Source organism: Bos javanicus, chromosome 9, assembly GCF_032452875.1.
Source record: "Bos javanicus breed banteng chromosome 9, ARS-OSU_banteng_1.0, whole genome shotgun sequence".
Classification (NCBI taxonomy): domain Eukaryota; kingdom Metazoa; phylum Chordata; class Mammalia; order Artiodactyla; family Bovidae; genus Bos; species Bos javanicus.
This window is the reverse complement of record NC_083876.1, coordinates 87,107,605-87,122,421: the sequence shown is the minus strand read 5'-3', so window position 1 is coordinate 87,122,421 and position 14,817 is coordinate 87,107,605. Positions and strand designations below refer to the sequence as shown.

Genomic DNA, 14,817 nt, shown 5'->3' with positions numbered 1-14,817 from the left:
AGGGTCTGGGAGATGGGTGGAGTCTGTCCTAGGAAGCCTCCTTAGAGTCCTGCTTGGTTCAGTTCAGTTCAGTTCAATTCAGTCTCTCAGTCGTGTCCCACTCAGTGCGACCCCATGAATCACAGCACGCCAGGCCTCCCAGTCCATCACCAACTCCCGGAGTTCACTCAAACTCATGTCCATCGAGTCGGTGATGCCATCCAGCCATCTCATCCTCTGTCGTCCCCTTCTCCTCCTGCCCCAAATCCTCCAAGCATCAGGGTCTTTTCCAGTGAGTCAACTCTTCATATGAGGTGGCCAAAGTACTGGAGTTTAGGCTTCAGCATCAGTCCTTCCAATGAACACGCAGAACTGATCTCCTTCAGAATGGACTGGTTGGATCTCCTTGCAGTCCAAGGGACTCTCAAGAGTCTTCCCCAACACCACAGTTCAAAAGCATCAATTCTTTGGCGCTCAGCTTTCTTCACAGTCCAACTCCCACGTCCATACATGACCACTGGAAATACCATAGCCTTGACTAGACAGGCCTTTGTTGGCAATGTAATATCTCTACTTTTCAATATGCTGTCTAGGTTGCTCATAACTTTCCTCCCAAAGACTAAGCGTCTTTTAATTTCATGTGCTTGGTTACAACAGTATTTTTTCCATATCCCTCCCCATCCCAAGAACCTCAGGGCCTCCAACAACTTCCCATCTGTGAAGGGATCCTAAACCTGCCCTCTGTCAACTGGCACCCTATCCTCTTGCCTGAGAATTCACCCCAGCAGAAGCCTCCCAGCCTGGCCCCCAGGACATAAAGCAGGAGAGATGGGAGAAGAGTTTCCCAAAGTGTGTGACACAGGGCACGAGGGTGAGGACGGGCACCCCCACTTCTACCCTTCGGTCCCACATTCATATTCCCTGAGACTATGGAGACAGTGGCCTATTATAGCTATTATTTAAGATAGGAGTTGGAGAACCTTTTCTTCAAAAGATAGAGAGTAAATCTGTTGGTCTCCACAGGTCATTTGGTGTCTGTGTGGATTATACATCTCCACATTTGTGCTACAAGAGAAGAAAAAGAGGACCTGAAAAACCAAAAGAACCATGTGACTGCCCTGGGTCACAAAACAGTAACAAATGACTCCTCCCCTAGGGACTAGTGCGAGGTATTCCTTAGCTGCCTGTTAGTGAACCAAAAATTTGCTCTGTCCTACCTTGTAGGTTCTGGGTGGTGTGATTGTGAAAGGAGTGCGGGTCCAGCAGATATGGGCTACTGTCCCCTGACCCCCTCTGCTCTAGAATGGCTTCCTTGGTCCATGGAGATATAGGGGACACTGCATGAAGCCTCAGGCATGAGCAGAGAATAGTGTGTGCATGCTAAGTCACTTCAGTTATGTCCAACTCTTTATGATCCTATGGACTATAGCCCACGAGGGTCCTCTGTCCAAGAGATTCTCCAGGCAATAACACTGGAGTGGGTTGCCATGCTCTCCTCCATGGGATCTTCTCTCACTCAGGGATAGATCCCACATCTACTCCAGCTCCGACATTACAGATGGATTCCTTACCGCTGAGCCACAGGGCAGGCCCTGGAGAATAGTGGTCCTACAGTTCTGATGTCAGGCCTAAGCCACCTGCTGCTTTCTCTTATTTGTTACCTCTGGCCCTTCTTATGCCACACCACCATATCACTTCAATCCTATGATGGTTGGTCTATGTGGACTAATGATGAGGGGTTGATGAGCCCAGATCATGATGGACAACACTGACATTTCATGACCAGAGGCTTCACCTCCACCAGCCCCCAGGACCATACCAGGAGCCACATTTAAATGGTGTAGTATTCCCCATTGCAATTCACATGGCCTTGCTTCAGGACATAAAGGGTCTGTGTTGTGAACCTCCAAGTAAAATGCCATAGACGGCACATAGCACCTTTCTGACCACAGATACCTCTGACGTCACAGGTTCTGCTGGGTCATCTGCCCAGGAAGCAGGTCATTATTCACCACTCATCTGTGACTGCTTTTGTGCTAGGACAGCAGTTGTAACAGAAAACTATGGTCTGCAGAGCCTGAAATATGTCATATGTACAATTATAGAAGTCTATGGGCCACACTGCAAATTTAATGGAAATAGGATAGGGATAACACTCCTGAACCCTGGAAAGGTTGTAGGTTGTTAGTCATTTTCTCCAGGATATGATATTGTTTACACATACTATTGGGGAATGAAGGTCAGTGTCAGAAGTGTGAACTTGGAAATCGCTTCTATGGTAGCCCTCACAGCACGGTAATTTACTAACTGTGAAGATTTTTCATTCATATTGCAAATGCAATGGATGTGAAATGAGCATTATGAGGATCAGTGAATGGGTGACACTCCTGTGGGCAGCACGTGGGACAGATGTGTACTCCTTACCACAGATCTCAGGCACCACAGTAATAACAGGCAGGCCATGGTGATGTTTCAGACTGTTGGACACGATGACAGTCCCACTCTAGGTCCTTATGAATGTGGGAGTGGCTTCTCTGCCAAGTGTACACTTACCCCAGTCAACGACCGTGTGGCTTCCAAAGGCCAGAAGGACTTCTGCACTTGCTGTGGTGATAAGAGGCCCCTCCTTGCTGAAGCCTGGCATCTCTGTCTCTAGTAGTGGATTCTAAATATAAGACCTGACTCAGTGCTGGATACTGCACAAAGGACCCAGACATTTTGTTGGGATGTCTGCACTCAGCCTCCTGAACATCCAGCCTTGTGTTTGTCTCTGTTTTTTTATATAATTTTTCCTTTCAATCATGTAGTTTTTAACAGGGCTCACTGCTCTTCCCTTTGCCTTTAGGATCGCCCTGTGCTATGAGCCAGCGTGGTACTCTCTGCAGTGAGTCCTGGCTACACTGGGGCTCTCTGGTCACTTTGGTCACTGCGTCTGCTTTGTTTCTGACACAGAGCACTCCACTTGGCATCGGCTCTTTCCCCTTCTTCCTCAGTCCTGCTGGAAGCGCACAGGAACACCAATCCCACCACTGTCCCTGACCTTCAGCAAAAGTCACCCTTGAGCTGTTGGAGATGCTTCTCATCCATTCTTTCCTCTCGGGCTCCATAGAACCTGTTGGACTGCACACTTTCCTGCCCTTTCATACCATGTCCACCCTGGCACATTCACTTCTCTGAGCCTTTGATCCCCTCCTCTACCACCTGCCTCAGAAGTTCTGGATTTTCTCTTTCATGCCATGTGGGCCAGGCCTTCTCCAGGATTCCAAGACCCATCAAAGTGGTAGATCAGCAGCATCTCCCTGGCCTTGCTAAATCCTGTGAATTCTCCTTTCTGCAGCTTTGGGTTCTGTGTTGGCCTTATGAGCAGAGTAGAGATAATGTTATGTGGTTTCTCTGCTTGCTCAGCCTGTAGGTGGTGTTGGGGGCCAGGGGTGCCTTCCTGCTCTACCAACCCAGCCCGGCAGCTTTACTCTGCTCTCACATAAGTGGGGGGAGGAGGTAATGGGTCTTCTCCAGAACCTGCCCTCACCTGCATTTTCCTTCACAGACACTCACTCTCTTTTCTACAACTTCACCGTTGATCCTCACCCCAGTCCTGGAGAGCTGTGGTGTGTGGTTCAAGGCCAGGTCGATGGGAATGTTTTTCTCTCCTATGACTGTGGTGGCACCAAGATCCAATCCACAAGTCCATTGGGAGAGGAGGTGAAAACTACGAACACAGACAGAATCACTGAGAAACATCGGGGACTTCCTCAAGGGGCAATTGCCTGACATTATACCGGAAAAACACACGGCCAGAGGTGAGTTCAATTCAATTCAGTTCAGTCGCTCAGTCGTGTCCCACTCTTTGCAACCCCGTGGACTGAAGCACGCCAGGCTTCCCTGTCCTTCACCAACTCCCAGAGGTTGCTCAAACTCATGTCCATCAAGTCAAACTCATGGCCATCGAGTCCAGGGGTGAGTTAGGAAGTCCAAATACTGAAGGGGCTGCATCCATTGTTCATGGGTAAAAAATTCAATTGGGTATTGGTCCTTCCCTAGTAGTCCAGTGGAAGGAGCAGGCCTTGGAGGAGAGAACACGGCCAGATTACCTGGGCCCAGGGAAGGTGGACCACGGTGAGGCAAAGAATTTGTCAAGTCCAAGGCTGAGCTCTTTCTTTTCCTTGGTGGAGTCAGGCCCTCTGACCCTGCAGGCCAGGATGACGTGCCAGTGTGAAGAGGATGGACACATCAGTGGATCCTGGCACTTCGGCTTCAATGGAGAAATGTGCCTCCGCTTTGATTCAGAAAATGGACACTGGACAGAGGTTCATTCTGGAGGGAGGCGGATGAAGGAGAAGTGGGAGAAGGACAGAGCTGTGACCGACTTCTTCAAGAAAGTCTCCATGGGAGACTGTCAGACCTGGCTTCAGGATCTTATAGTGTCCTTGGAGAAAATGTTGAAGACCTCAGGTAAGTGAGACGAGTATAAGGAAGTGGTAGTCCACCCAAGGTGATATGGACCCAATATCTGTGTGTGCATGTGTGTGTCTGTTGTGTCTCTGTGTATGTGTGTTTTGGCAAAGTGATCCATCTAAAGTGAGCTGTTCCTGAAACATGGATGGACCTAGAGAGTGTCATACTGAGTGATCTAAGTCAGAAAGAGAAGGAGAAATATCATATGACATGCCTTATATGTGGAATCTAAAAAGAAATAGTACAAAAAACTTAGAAAACAGAAAGAGACTCACAGACTTAGAAAACAAGCTTATGGTTACCTGGGGGAGGGGATAGTTAGGGACTCTGGGAAGTTCATGTACATGTGCTATATGTAAAATGGATAATCAACAAGCTCCTACTGAATAGCACATGGAACTCTACTCAGTGTTATGTGCCAGCCTGGATGGGAGAGGGGTTTAGGGGAGAAGGGGTACATGTGTATCTATGGCTGAATCCCTTCACCGTTCACCTGAAACTATCATAGCACTGTTAATGGCTGTACCCCAATTAACAATGTTTTTGGAGTGAATAAAAATAAAATAAAAGAATGTAAAAAAATAAATTTAAAAAGTGAGTACCTCCTGGGAGAACAATGATCTGGGATGCTCTGTCATCCTCGTTCCCTTTCCACCTCCTGATGTCCTTTCCTCACAGAACAGGCATTTGGATGACTGAACATGGAGTTTTGCTGATCCAAATCCTGTAGACATCTTTTTTATTTCTGGGATTTATTTCTCACTGTGCCCTCATTCCAGAATCTTCTTTTAAATGTCACCAATTCTACTTCGGAAAACTGTCAGTACCACCTCTGCTGTCAGCTCCTGAGGACTCCATCCTCAGGTCACTGTCTCTGATGTTACAGCAGGACTGAGTGGCTGTGTTGGAAACCTTGCTCTCCCATTAGCTGTCAGAGCCCCGTAAGGACTGGGCTCCTCCCTTCCCCCCATCTCACCTGAGGATCTATCACAGGAGCCTCCATGTGATGGGTACAAGCTGTCTGCACCCATCTAGGGGTACCTAGGGTACCTGAATTCTAGGGGTACCTGAATCAGGGGGCCTGAGGAGGCATCTGGTGAGTTTGGGGTCTGGACAAAGGATTCACTCTTACTCTCCTTGCAGCATCACCGACCACAGTCCCCCGTACAGTGCAGCCGACGGCCCCAACCAGCAATCACATAACCAAGATCATCCTTGGAGTTCTCACCGGTTTCATCATAATAAGCATCGTAGCATGGATCATTCACAAGAACAGGTACTGAGGGCAGAATTCAGAGGGAAGGCAGGGGCACAGGTCCTGTCGTGAGGCTGGGGACCCAGTGACTCCCAGCCAACCCCTCCCCTCACTGAACCTCCTCACCCTGGAAATGAGCCGGGGGATAAGACCCTGTATCATCTGAGAGCAGAACTCGACAAGCTCAGCCCTGAGTTCTGAGAGGTCCCCACTGTCAGGTGACATTGTGAAAAGGGAGGGGCCTTCACTAGGCTGAGGGCCTATTGATGCTTAAAGGGTTCAGCCAAGTCCCCTGACTGAGCACAGACTGCTGGCTGGCAGGGCCCCGGTAGGTGGTGTGAGAACAGCAGGCACTCAGGGCGAAGGCAGGACTCACGGGGACTGAGAGCAGCATGGGGGCTCCACATGTTGTGTCAGCGGGGAGGGGACCCACCCAGGGGGCCAAGATGAGAGGGGCCGGGCTCTCATCCCAGGAGGAAGGGGTGGGAAGGCCTTTGCAGACCCAACTCCAAAGTCCTGTTCTCACAGGAAGTGGCTTGGGTCACAGCAGGCAAGGCAGGAGCCCCACAGCAGAGACTGTGGGAAGGGCTGAGGCCAGGCCTGTGCTCCTGGAGCAGCAGCAGTTCTGTCTCAGTGTGGCCTCTTGGGGACCCAGAGACTCCATCACTGAGTGATATTGCCTTGAGCAGAGGTGCCTGGGGATGGGTGGGGCTGAGCTGGGGTGGAGGCGCCCAGCTGAGCTGCACCAGGAAGAGATATGGGGGCACGGACCCTGGTCCTGAGGGCTGTCAGTTGCTGGCTCAGAGGCTGCAGGGCAACGAAGGAAGGAGGTTTGCCTGCAGCCCCTTAAGGCTGTCAGAAAGAAAGGCCCCTCATCTGGGGACCTACTCTCTGGTACTTAGGCACCCCCTTGGGAGGATCTGGACCTGAGTAAAGGAAGCAGGTTGACTCCTCACTGGCTCCAGTCCTGAGCCTAACCAGGGGGTGTCAGGGCCTGGGTGACTCAATGATACAGGAAAGGAGGAGGAGGTGAGAACAAGCTGCTGGGCCTGGGGTGGGGGTGCGGGTAGAGGACATAGAAGCCCCTCAGTGAGGAAGGAGCTGGATGGGGGCTGGGGAGGGGCAGCCCCAGGAAAGTGACAGGAATTCCTCAGCTTCCTGGACCAAGGCCTCTTTCTTTTCTGCAGGAGACAGTGCTCCCAGGAAGCCCCTGACAGGTGCTCTGTTGGCCTCAGGACTCAGTCTTTGCTTGGCTCCTTTTGTTGTCCTGCTGTTCACCTTAGAGCCAAGAGATCAGACCTTAGGAATCCCAAGTCTGTCTACCAGTTATGATGACACAGTGGCTGCACCATCTCGAGTCTCTTGTCACATCTGATGAGCATCCTCCTCAACATCTTTATTTTTTTCAAATCTCCTTTCCCACTTCCTCTTGGTGTTGAGTGATGCAGTCTCTGCACTGATACTTTCAACTACTTGAACAAGAGATCACCACAAACATAACACTTTCAATCTTCTAGTTTTTGGAAAATTAGACTTTTCCCTGCATCGTGACCTTATTCTTAAAAATGATGATATTGCTGGAAAAATACATCTGCTATTACAGGACTCAGGGTTTTTTTTTTTTTATATATCCAGAGAAACAACTTCATTATATTTTCAAAGGAATAAAATTTTACATTGACTGGTTCCCTTCATAGTTGGTGCTGAGTCATGTTCGACTCTTTGCGACCCCATAGACTGTAGGCCACCAGGCTCCTCTGTCCATGGGATTTCCCAAGCAAGAATACTGGAGTGGGTTGCTATTTCCTTCTCCAGGGGATCTTCCTGATCCAGGGATCAAACTCATGTCGCCTGTGTCTCCTGTACCTCTTTCGTTGGCTGATTCTTTACCACAAGCGCCACCTGGGAAGCCTTTATAGTGATTCTTAAGTCAACATCTCTATATTGCAGAAAAGTTAAGTACTTCATGCCTGTTTTCTAATCCAGGAGAAAAGTCATGGTATGTCTCCATTCCTCCACATTATGGGATTAAATAAAACCAGTGATAATGCTTTATTTCTTGTGGAAACAGAGAATTTAAGGATCATTCCTAAAGTAACATGCAGTCCAGCTGTGAAGTGATCCTTAAATTCTCTGGATTTTTAAATGCATATATCACCATATCCCAACAGTAGGTCTGTGTTCACCCTACTATGCAGCCATCCGAGTGTTAGTTCCAGGATGGAAAACATAGACTAAAAGCCATGTAGATAGAGGCCAACCTCAGAGATACTGTGGGCTGGCTTCCAGACCAGGGCAATAAATTAAATTTCACAATAAAGGGAATTTCCACTGCACATAATACTGTGTTGACATGGAAGTCTGTAAAGTGTGCAATACCTTTATGTCTAAATAAACAATGTACAGACCTTAATACACAACACTTTGTTTCTAAAATAAAATATGTTGAGCATCGTCTGAGCCTCCAGGGAGTCACCATGTTTTTGCTGGTCGAGGGTCCTGTCTCAGTGTCTGTGGCTGCTGACTAATCAGGGTGGTGGTTGCTGGGGGTTTTGGTGGGTAGCGCAGTTTCTGAAAAGACAGCAACGAAATTTGCCACATCAATTGACTCTTCCTTTCACAGAATTCTCTTAGTATGCAATGCTCTTTGACAGAGTTTTACCCATAGTAGAACTTCTTTCAAATTGGAGGTAATCCTCTCAAATCCTCCTCCTGCCTTTTCAACTACATTTATTCTAAACTTAAAATATTCTAAGTCCTTTGTTGTCATTTCAACAATCACAGAATCTTCACCAGGAGGAGGTTTTATATCAAGAAACCACTTTGTTTGCTCATCCATTAGCATCAACTCTCATTTATTCCAATTTTATCATTAGATTGCAACCATCAGTCCCATCTTTACATTAGGCTCCACTTCTAATTCTAGCTTTCTTGCTATTTTCGCCACATCTGTAGTTACTTCTTCAAAAGTGAACTCTTGAACTCCTCAAAGTCATCTAAGAAAGTTAAAATCAACTTCTAAATTTCTATTAATGTTGAAATTTCAACCTCTATTCATGAATCACGAATGTTTTGGTTGGAACTTATAATCATGAATTCGCTTTAGAAAGTTTTCAATTGACTTTGCCCAGATCTGGCTTTTGCTATGTGCCAGGCTCTGTGGTCAGGATATTATTGACATACATCACGATCTGTAACAATACAGGTAAGTGAGGCCCCTAATCCCAGATCTCTGTGATTACAGATGTAACAAGAAAGGGAAACATGGAAGGAGGAAAATGGTGTAAAACATAGCTTCCTTAGAGAAGCCTGCTCTGATTTCCCCCAGCATGGTTGAATCTCCGTTACAAGCCTCTACATCACCTTTGTACTAGACATGGACTCCATGGGTAGGGACTGTGTCTGTCTCACTCAGCAACGTATTTCCAGCACTCAACACAGTGGTGAGCACAACATAGGTGCTTAATGTATGCTTGTTGAATGAATGAACAGTCATGGAAGGCTTTACAGAGGTGGTGGCACTGAGGTGGGTCTTGACAAATCAGGGGGGTTTACCAGGGAAGAAGTGAATGGATAATTTTGTAAAACAAACATATGTTATTAAATTTATGACCCTCCTCACTAGCACAGGGAAAATCCTTGATGTTTATAAGTAGTTTTGATGGCAGGATGAAGCCTAGGCAGGCTAGGGGTGAGAAAAGTATTTGCGATCCTTCCTTTCAACACACTTGGAAAACCAATCTCCTAATGAGAATGAGGCTTGGTGGACAGGGAGTCCCTGGGATAGAAGAGCCCCAGCCGCCACCCCCTTCTCTCTGCCCCAGTAAACAGTTGGTATTTTGAAGAAATATGAGAAAGACTGCTCTTCCTTTGGTTAGTATTTCTTACTTTACCTTCCTCTACTTTCTGATTGGGATGAATTTATGGGCACTTAACAGCTGGTTTAAGTTAGGAATCACAACTCATTCAACAAACATTTAGTGAACATCCTTGGCATTGAAGATGCTGTATGGGAGCCTCGGCAGAAAGTACAGGATGTACGAACCACAGGCTCTGTATTCATGGAGCTTATTTGTCGTAAATAAATAACACGGATAACATCAACTACTAGAGTGCAGTCAGAACCTTGTGGAAATCACATCGGAAGGGCAGAAATGCTGCATAGGGGAGGGAGACCTGGAGTGGAAATTGGAGGGTAAGAGATGTGATGGGGCAGGGGTTCTGGTGGGAGTGAAGACACGAAACCGGGTGGCATGGAGGGTCTGGGGAAGAGCTTGTAACAGCTGCGCCAGGAAAGTGATGGATGGTGAAGTCGGAAAAGGACTTCAGTGCCATACGTGCGTGCACGCGTGCTCTGTTGATTCAGGCATGTCTGACTCTTTGCGACCTTGTGGACCGTAGCCCTCCAGGCTCCTCTGTCCATGGGATTCTCCAGGCAAGAGTACTGGAGTGGGTTGCCATGCCCTCCTCCAGGGGATCTTTCCAACACAGTGATCAAACCCGCGTCTCTTACGTCTCCTGCACTGGGAGGCGGGTTCTTTACCACAGCACCTGGAACCCCAACCTTGGAGAACACCGAAAAGCAGATCTAAAAGTTTCCAAAGGTGAAATATCTTCCATAGGTGGCACTCTAGGAAGTGGTAGGGCAGGGATTTAAGCTGGTGCTTGATCAGACTCCAAAAGCCTGTGTATATGCATGTATATTAATACCTGTGTATACTGAGGCAAGGGGCTTCCCTGGGGGCTCAGCGGTAAAGAATCTGCCTGCAGTGCAGGAAACTCAGGTTTGATCCTTGGGTCCTGAAGATCCCCTGGAGAAGGGAATGGCTACCTACTCCAGTATTCTTGCCTGGGAAATCCCATGGACAGAGGAGCCTGTGGGCAATAGTCCCTGGGGCTGCAAAGAATCACACACAACTGGTGACTAAACAGGAACACTCTGAGGCATGCGTTAAACTGCTTAACTAAGAATTTTTGAATTAGGAGGAAATGGGCAGAATTATCTGGAACTCTCAATGTTAGCCAGATTTATGAAGTAAAATTTTCCTTAATTTCTAATGCAAGAGGCCCACAGCCCATTGGTCTGAGCAGAAGGAGGGTCTTGGGTTTTTCTCATGCAGCAGCACAAGAAATTTAAGTGAGCCTTTGGGGGCTGCTCCTGAGTAAGCAGGATCACAGTGGGGCAGGATGAGCACAGAACCCAAAGCTGGAGAAGGGAGAGTTCACAACTAGGGGTCACAGGACTTAGCAAGGCCAGGGAGATGCTGCTGATCTCCCACTAGGATGGGTCTTGGAAGCCTGGAGAAAGGCCTGGCCCACCTGGCATGAAAGAGAAAGTCCAGAACTTCCAAGGCAGGTGGTAGAGGAGGGGATCCAAGGCTCAGAGAAGTGAATCTGCCAGGGCGGACATGGTATGAAAGGGCAGGAAAGTGTGCAATCCACCAGATCCTTGGGAAAGCCTGATGGAGTCCATGGAGCCTGAGAGGAAAGCGTGGATGAGAAACATGTCCAGCAGCACAAGTGAGATCTGCTGGGACTTGAAACCTAGGATCTGTAGACCTTCGCTCTAGTGCTTGCACCTGGACAGTGATCTCCTCCAGCAACAGAATACAAAGCAATTATAAGGGACTGAAAATAACTGCATGCATGCCAGGTTGGGCTTAATTATGAATGAAAAGATAAAACACCCAACTGGAAAAGCAGTGCGGGGTATGATCCCTGCACAGGGCACTGCCACGACGGTAGGCAGACCACCTAAGCCATCCCTCAGGTCCTAAGCCTTGACCTGCCCCTACCCTCACCTTATAAGGGACCAGCCTGCCTCCCCCACCGCCCTCCCCCCAAGGGAATGAGCAAGGAAACCTGTTGCTTGTGCCTGCGCCCTCACACTGCAGCACGTGTCCCAGTGAAGCCTCGCCTAAATTTCTTATCTGGCCTCTTATCCACTTCTATCCATTAGGGTTCTGTTCGTGCCCTCCAAGAGTCTATTTCCCCAGTCCTGTGTACGTTCTGGCAGCTCTTTGGTGGGGTTAATGGCGACCTCCACCAAGAGGACTTATGCAATACCCATGTCTGCAGCACCAAGCATACCCAAGTCTGACGAACCCAGAGCCCCTGCCCCTGCGGCATCATTGACTCAATGGGCATGAGTTTGAGTGAACACTGGGAGTTGGTGATGGACAGGGAGGCCTGGCGTGCTGCGGTCTGTGGGGTCACAAAGAGTCGGACATGACTGAGCGACTGAATGAACTGAACTGAGGCCAAGAAGCCTGGTCGCTAACATACTCTGTGGCAACCATGAAGGGCTACTGTCCCCTTTCTGCCAGAGCATCTGGGCATCTCTGTGACCTCGGGGTGCAAATTCTCTGTGGTGACAAGTGGCTGCCTGAACCTCGGCTCAGAGTCACCAGTTTGGTTGGTCTGCCTTCCTGGCCCCTGGGGGCCTCAGGGCCCTCATTCAGGCATCGCGCTCCCCCTCACCCTTTGTCCCTTTCCCTCATCTATTATCTCTCCACTTCTCCTCTCTCTGTCTTATCCTTCTGAGAGAGTGGACCTCGGCAAGGACAGCATCACCCCTCTCAACTTAGGAGACAAAGCTCCCTCTGGCTGTCAATGGCTCACTTTGATGGGGACAAGGTGGTGGGAGAGACCCACCTCATACCCTGCAGGTCTTGGTCCAGCAGGTTCTGCCTCATAGGAGATTTGTGAGAATGATAGAGGTTCAAACCACGTATTAGGTAGTGGCTGGACGTCTGATCATACCAATATTCTCACTTCTATTTCCCTGCCACCAAGAGAGGTCTCGTTGGGAACTCAGTGAAGTGGCAGGTTTCTACATGCTGGTTTATGCGTAGGTGAGAATCCCACCTCTGGGCTGCAGGCCCACAGCCGATGTACAAGGGGCTGGTTTCTGGGCTTGATCACCCCAGTGGGCAGTGGACAGGGTGCTCCCTCCCTCACTGGCCCTTTCTGGAAGCCTGCAGGTTGGTGCCTGAATAAATAGACACCCGCAGGTGCAGGGGTTGAAAAGGCAATGACTCCCTTTCCGTTTTTCAGTCTTTTCTGTCCCTCCTCCCTTTTGCTCTCCCTTAGTCCTCATACCTGCACTCCTGTCCTTTTACATCCAAGAGACTCCCTGTTGGGTCACCTTTTTCAACACCACTTATTTGTTTTGTGTCCCCACTTCAGGCTTGAAGGTTCCCACTGGCCCCCTTGAGAGAAGAGCTGGGCTGGGCTGGACAAAGTGCCCCAGAGGCCACTTCCCAGTAAGACCCTCTCTTTGTTTCTTTTTGTTAATTTTCTGTCATTGGTAGGTTCTCTCAGTCAGTGGATTTAAAAGCATCTTTATTTTATGTACTTTCGTCTGTCCAATTGCTCCTGCAAATCTCTGCTACAATTGTGGGCATGGGTTACTTGTTGTTCAGTCACTCAGTCATGTCTGACTCTTTGAGACCCCATGGACTGCAAGAACCAGGCTTCCTTGTCCTTCACCATCTCCTGGAGCTTGCTCACACTCATGTCGATTGAGTCAGTGATGCCATCCAACCATCCCGTCCCCTGTCATCCCCTTCTCCTCCTGCCTTCAATCTTTCCCAGCATCTTTCCCAGGTCTTTTCCAGTGAGTTGGCTCTTCACATCAGGTGGCCAATGTATTGGAGCTTCAACTTCAGCATCAGTCCTTCCAATGAATATTCAGGACTGATTTCCTTTAGGATTGACTGGTTTGATTTCCTTGCTGTCCAAGGGACTCTCAAGAGTCTTCTGCAACACCACAGCTCAAAAGCATCAATTCTTCAGTGCTCAGCCTTCTTATGGTCCGGCTCTCACGTCTATACATGACTACTGAAAAAACCATAGCTTTGACTATAGGGACCTTTGTTGGCAAAGTGATGTCTCTGCTTTTTAATATGCTGTCTAGGTTTATCATAGCTGTTCTTCCAATGAGCAAGCGTCTTTTAATTTCATGGCTGCAGTCACTGTTCACAATCATTTTGGAAGACTTTAAAAACAAAACAAACAAAAAAGGGAGCTTCCATTTCTCCCTTCCAAAATGTAAGTCTTTCACCTGGGTTCTCAGGAACCATCTGATCCATCTGTGGTACTCCAGAGTCAGGGGGGAAAAATAGCATTTTTAAAACCGAAGCAGTAAAACAAAGAGATCTCTGGTTCTGTCTTTACATGAAAATGAATTTGTAACTGAGCTGGATTTAATTGGGTTAAGGGAAAGTAAGTACTATATAAATAAACTCTCAGAAATATCAATAAAGCTCACCAGAACACATTTCTGACACCCAGGACAACCCTGAGTCAGAATGATTGGGCAGCGATGACCCAGAAACTAACTCCATCACCAAAGAACCTGAGACTACAAGCCATGTGGCAAAGCAGTTCTGCTGGGTTCCCTTACCCTGCTGCTCTCCGCCCTGTAGCCCCTTCCCAAAAAAAGCCTCTTCCCTTGTCAGCATGTGTGTCTCCTGGAACAATTCATTTCCCAATGTTAGACAAAAGCCCACTCTCAGACCCTGCAAGGAGTCCCCCTTTCTGTAACAGATGGCGACTCTGGTGGGATTTCGTCACTGCGACTGATGCCCTGACCATTCAGGTACTTAGGGACAAGCTTGTCCGCTGACTGACCTGACCCAGTGGCCGGAACAAGAATTTTCTTTTGTTCCTTGTCTCCTCCCAACTCAGATGACTGGCCTGAGTGCCCCCGATCTAATGAGGAACAAGAGGCTTAAGACTGATAAGGAACAAGGTGAGGAACAAGAGCCTTAAGTTCAGTGGCTCAGTCGTCTCCGACTCTTTGCGACCCCATGGACTGCAAGCCCGTCACCAGCTCCCAGATTTTACTCAAACTCATGTCCATCGAGTCGGTGATGCCTTCCAACTATCTCATCCTCTGTCGTCCCCTGCTCCTACCGTCTTTAATCCTTCCCAGCATCAGGGTCTTTTCCAGTGAGTCAGTTCTTCGCATCAGGTGGCCAAAGTATTGGCATTTCAGCTTCAGCAACAAGAACTAGGCGGTCTCCTATCACCATTGCAAGTTGGCGCACCGCGTAAGCAAGCGGGCAGGCGAGTACACAGGGAGGCCGGGCTAGTGAGGGAGTGAGCTGTTAAGAGAGCCCCGC

The 14,817-nt window shown here is 48.5% G+C and overlaps 1 long non-coding RNA gene and 2 pseudogenes across 1 annotated transcript; 2 read left to right on the top strand and 1 right to left on the bottom strand.

Annotated features, from left to right (window-relative positions):
* Positions 1 to 6,947, top strand: part of LOC133254159 (UL16-binding protein 3-like) — a 30,254-nt pseudogene extending 23,307 nt beyond the window's left edge.
* The window catches only part of LOC133254160 (UL16-binding protein 3-like), a 115,213-nt pseudogene that overhangs the window by 9,847 nt on the left and 90,549 nt on the right, over positions 1 to 14,817 (top strand).
* Positions 7,581 to 14,795, bottom strand: LOC133254176 (uncharacterized). Its single transcript, XR_009738588.1, has 2 exons — positions 14,609 to 14,795; positions 7,581 to 8,260 (listed from the first exon to the last, which is right to left on the bottom strand). It is a non-coding gene; the product is annotated as an uncharacterized LOC133254176 (long non-coding RNA).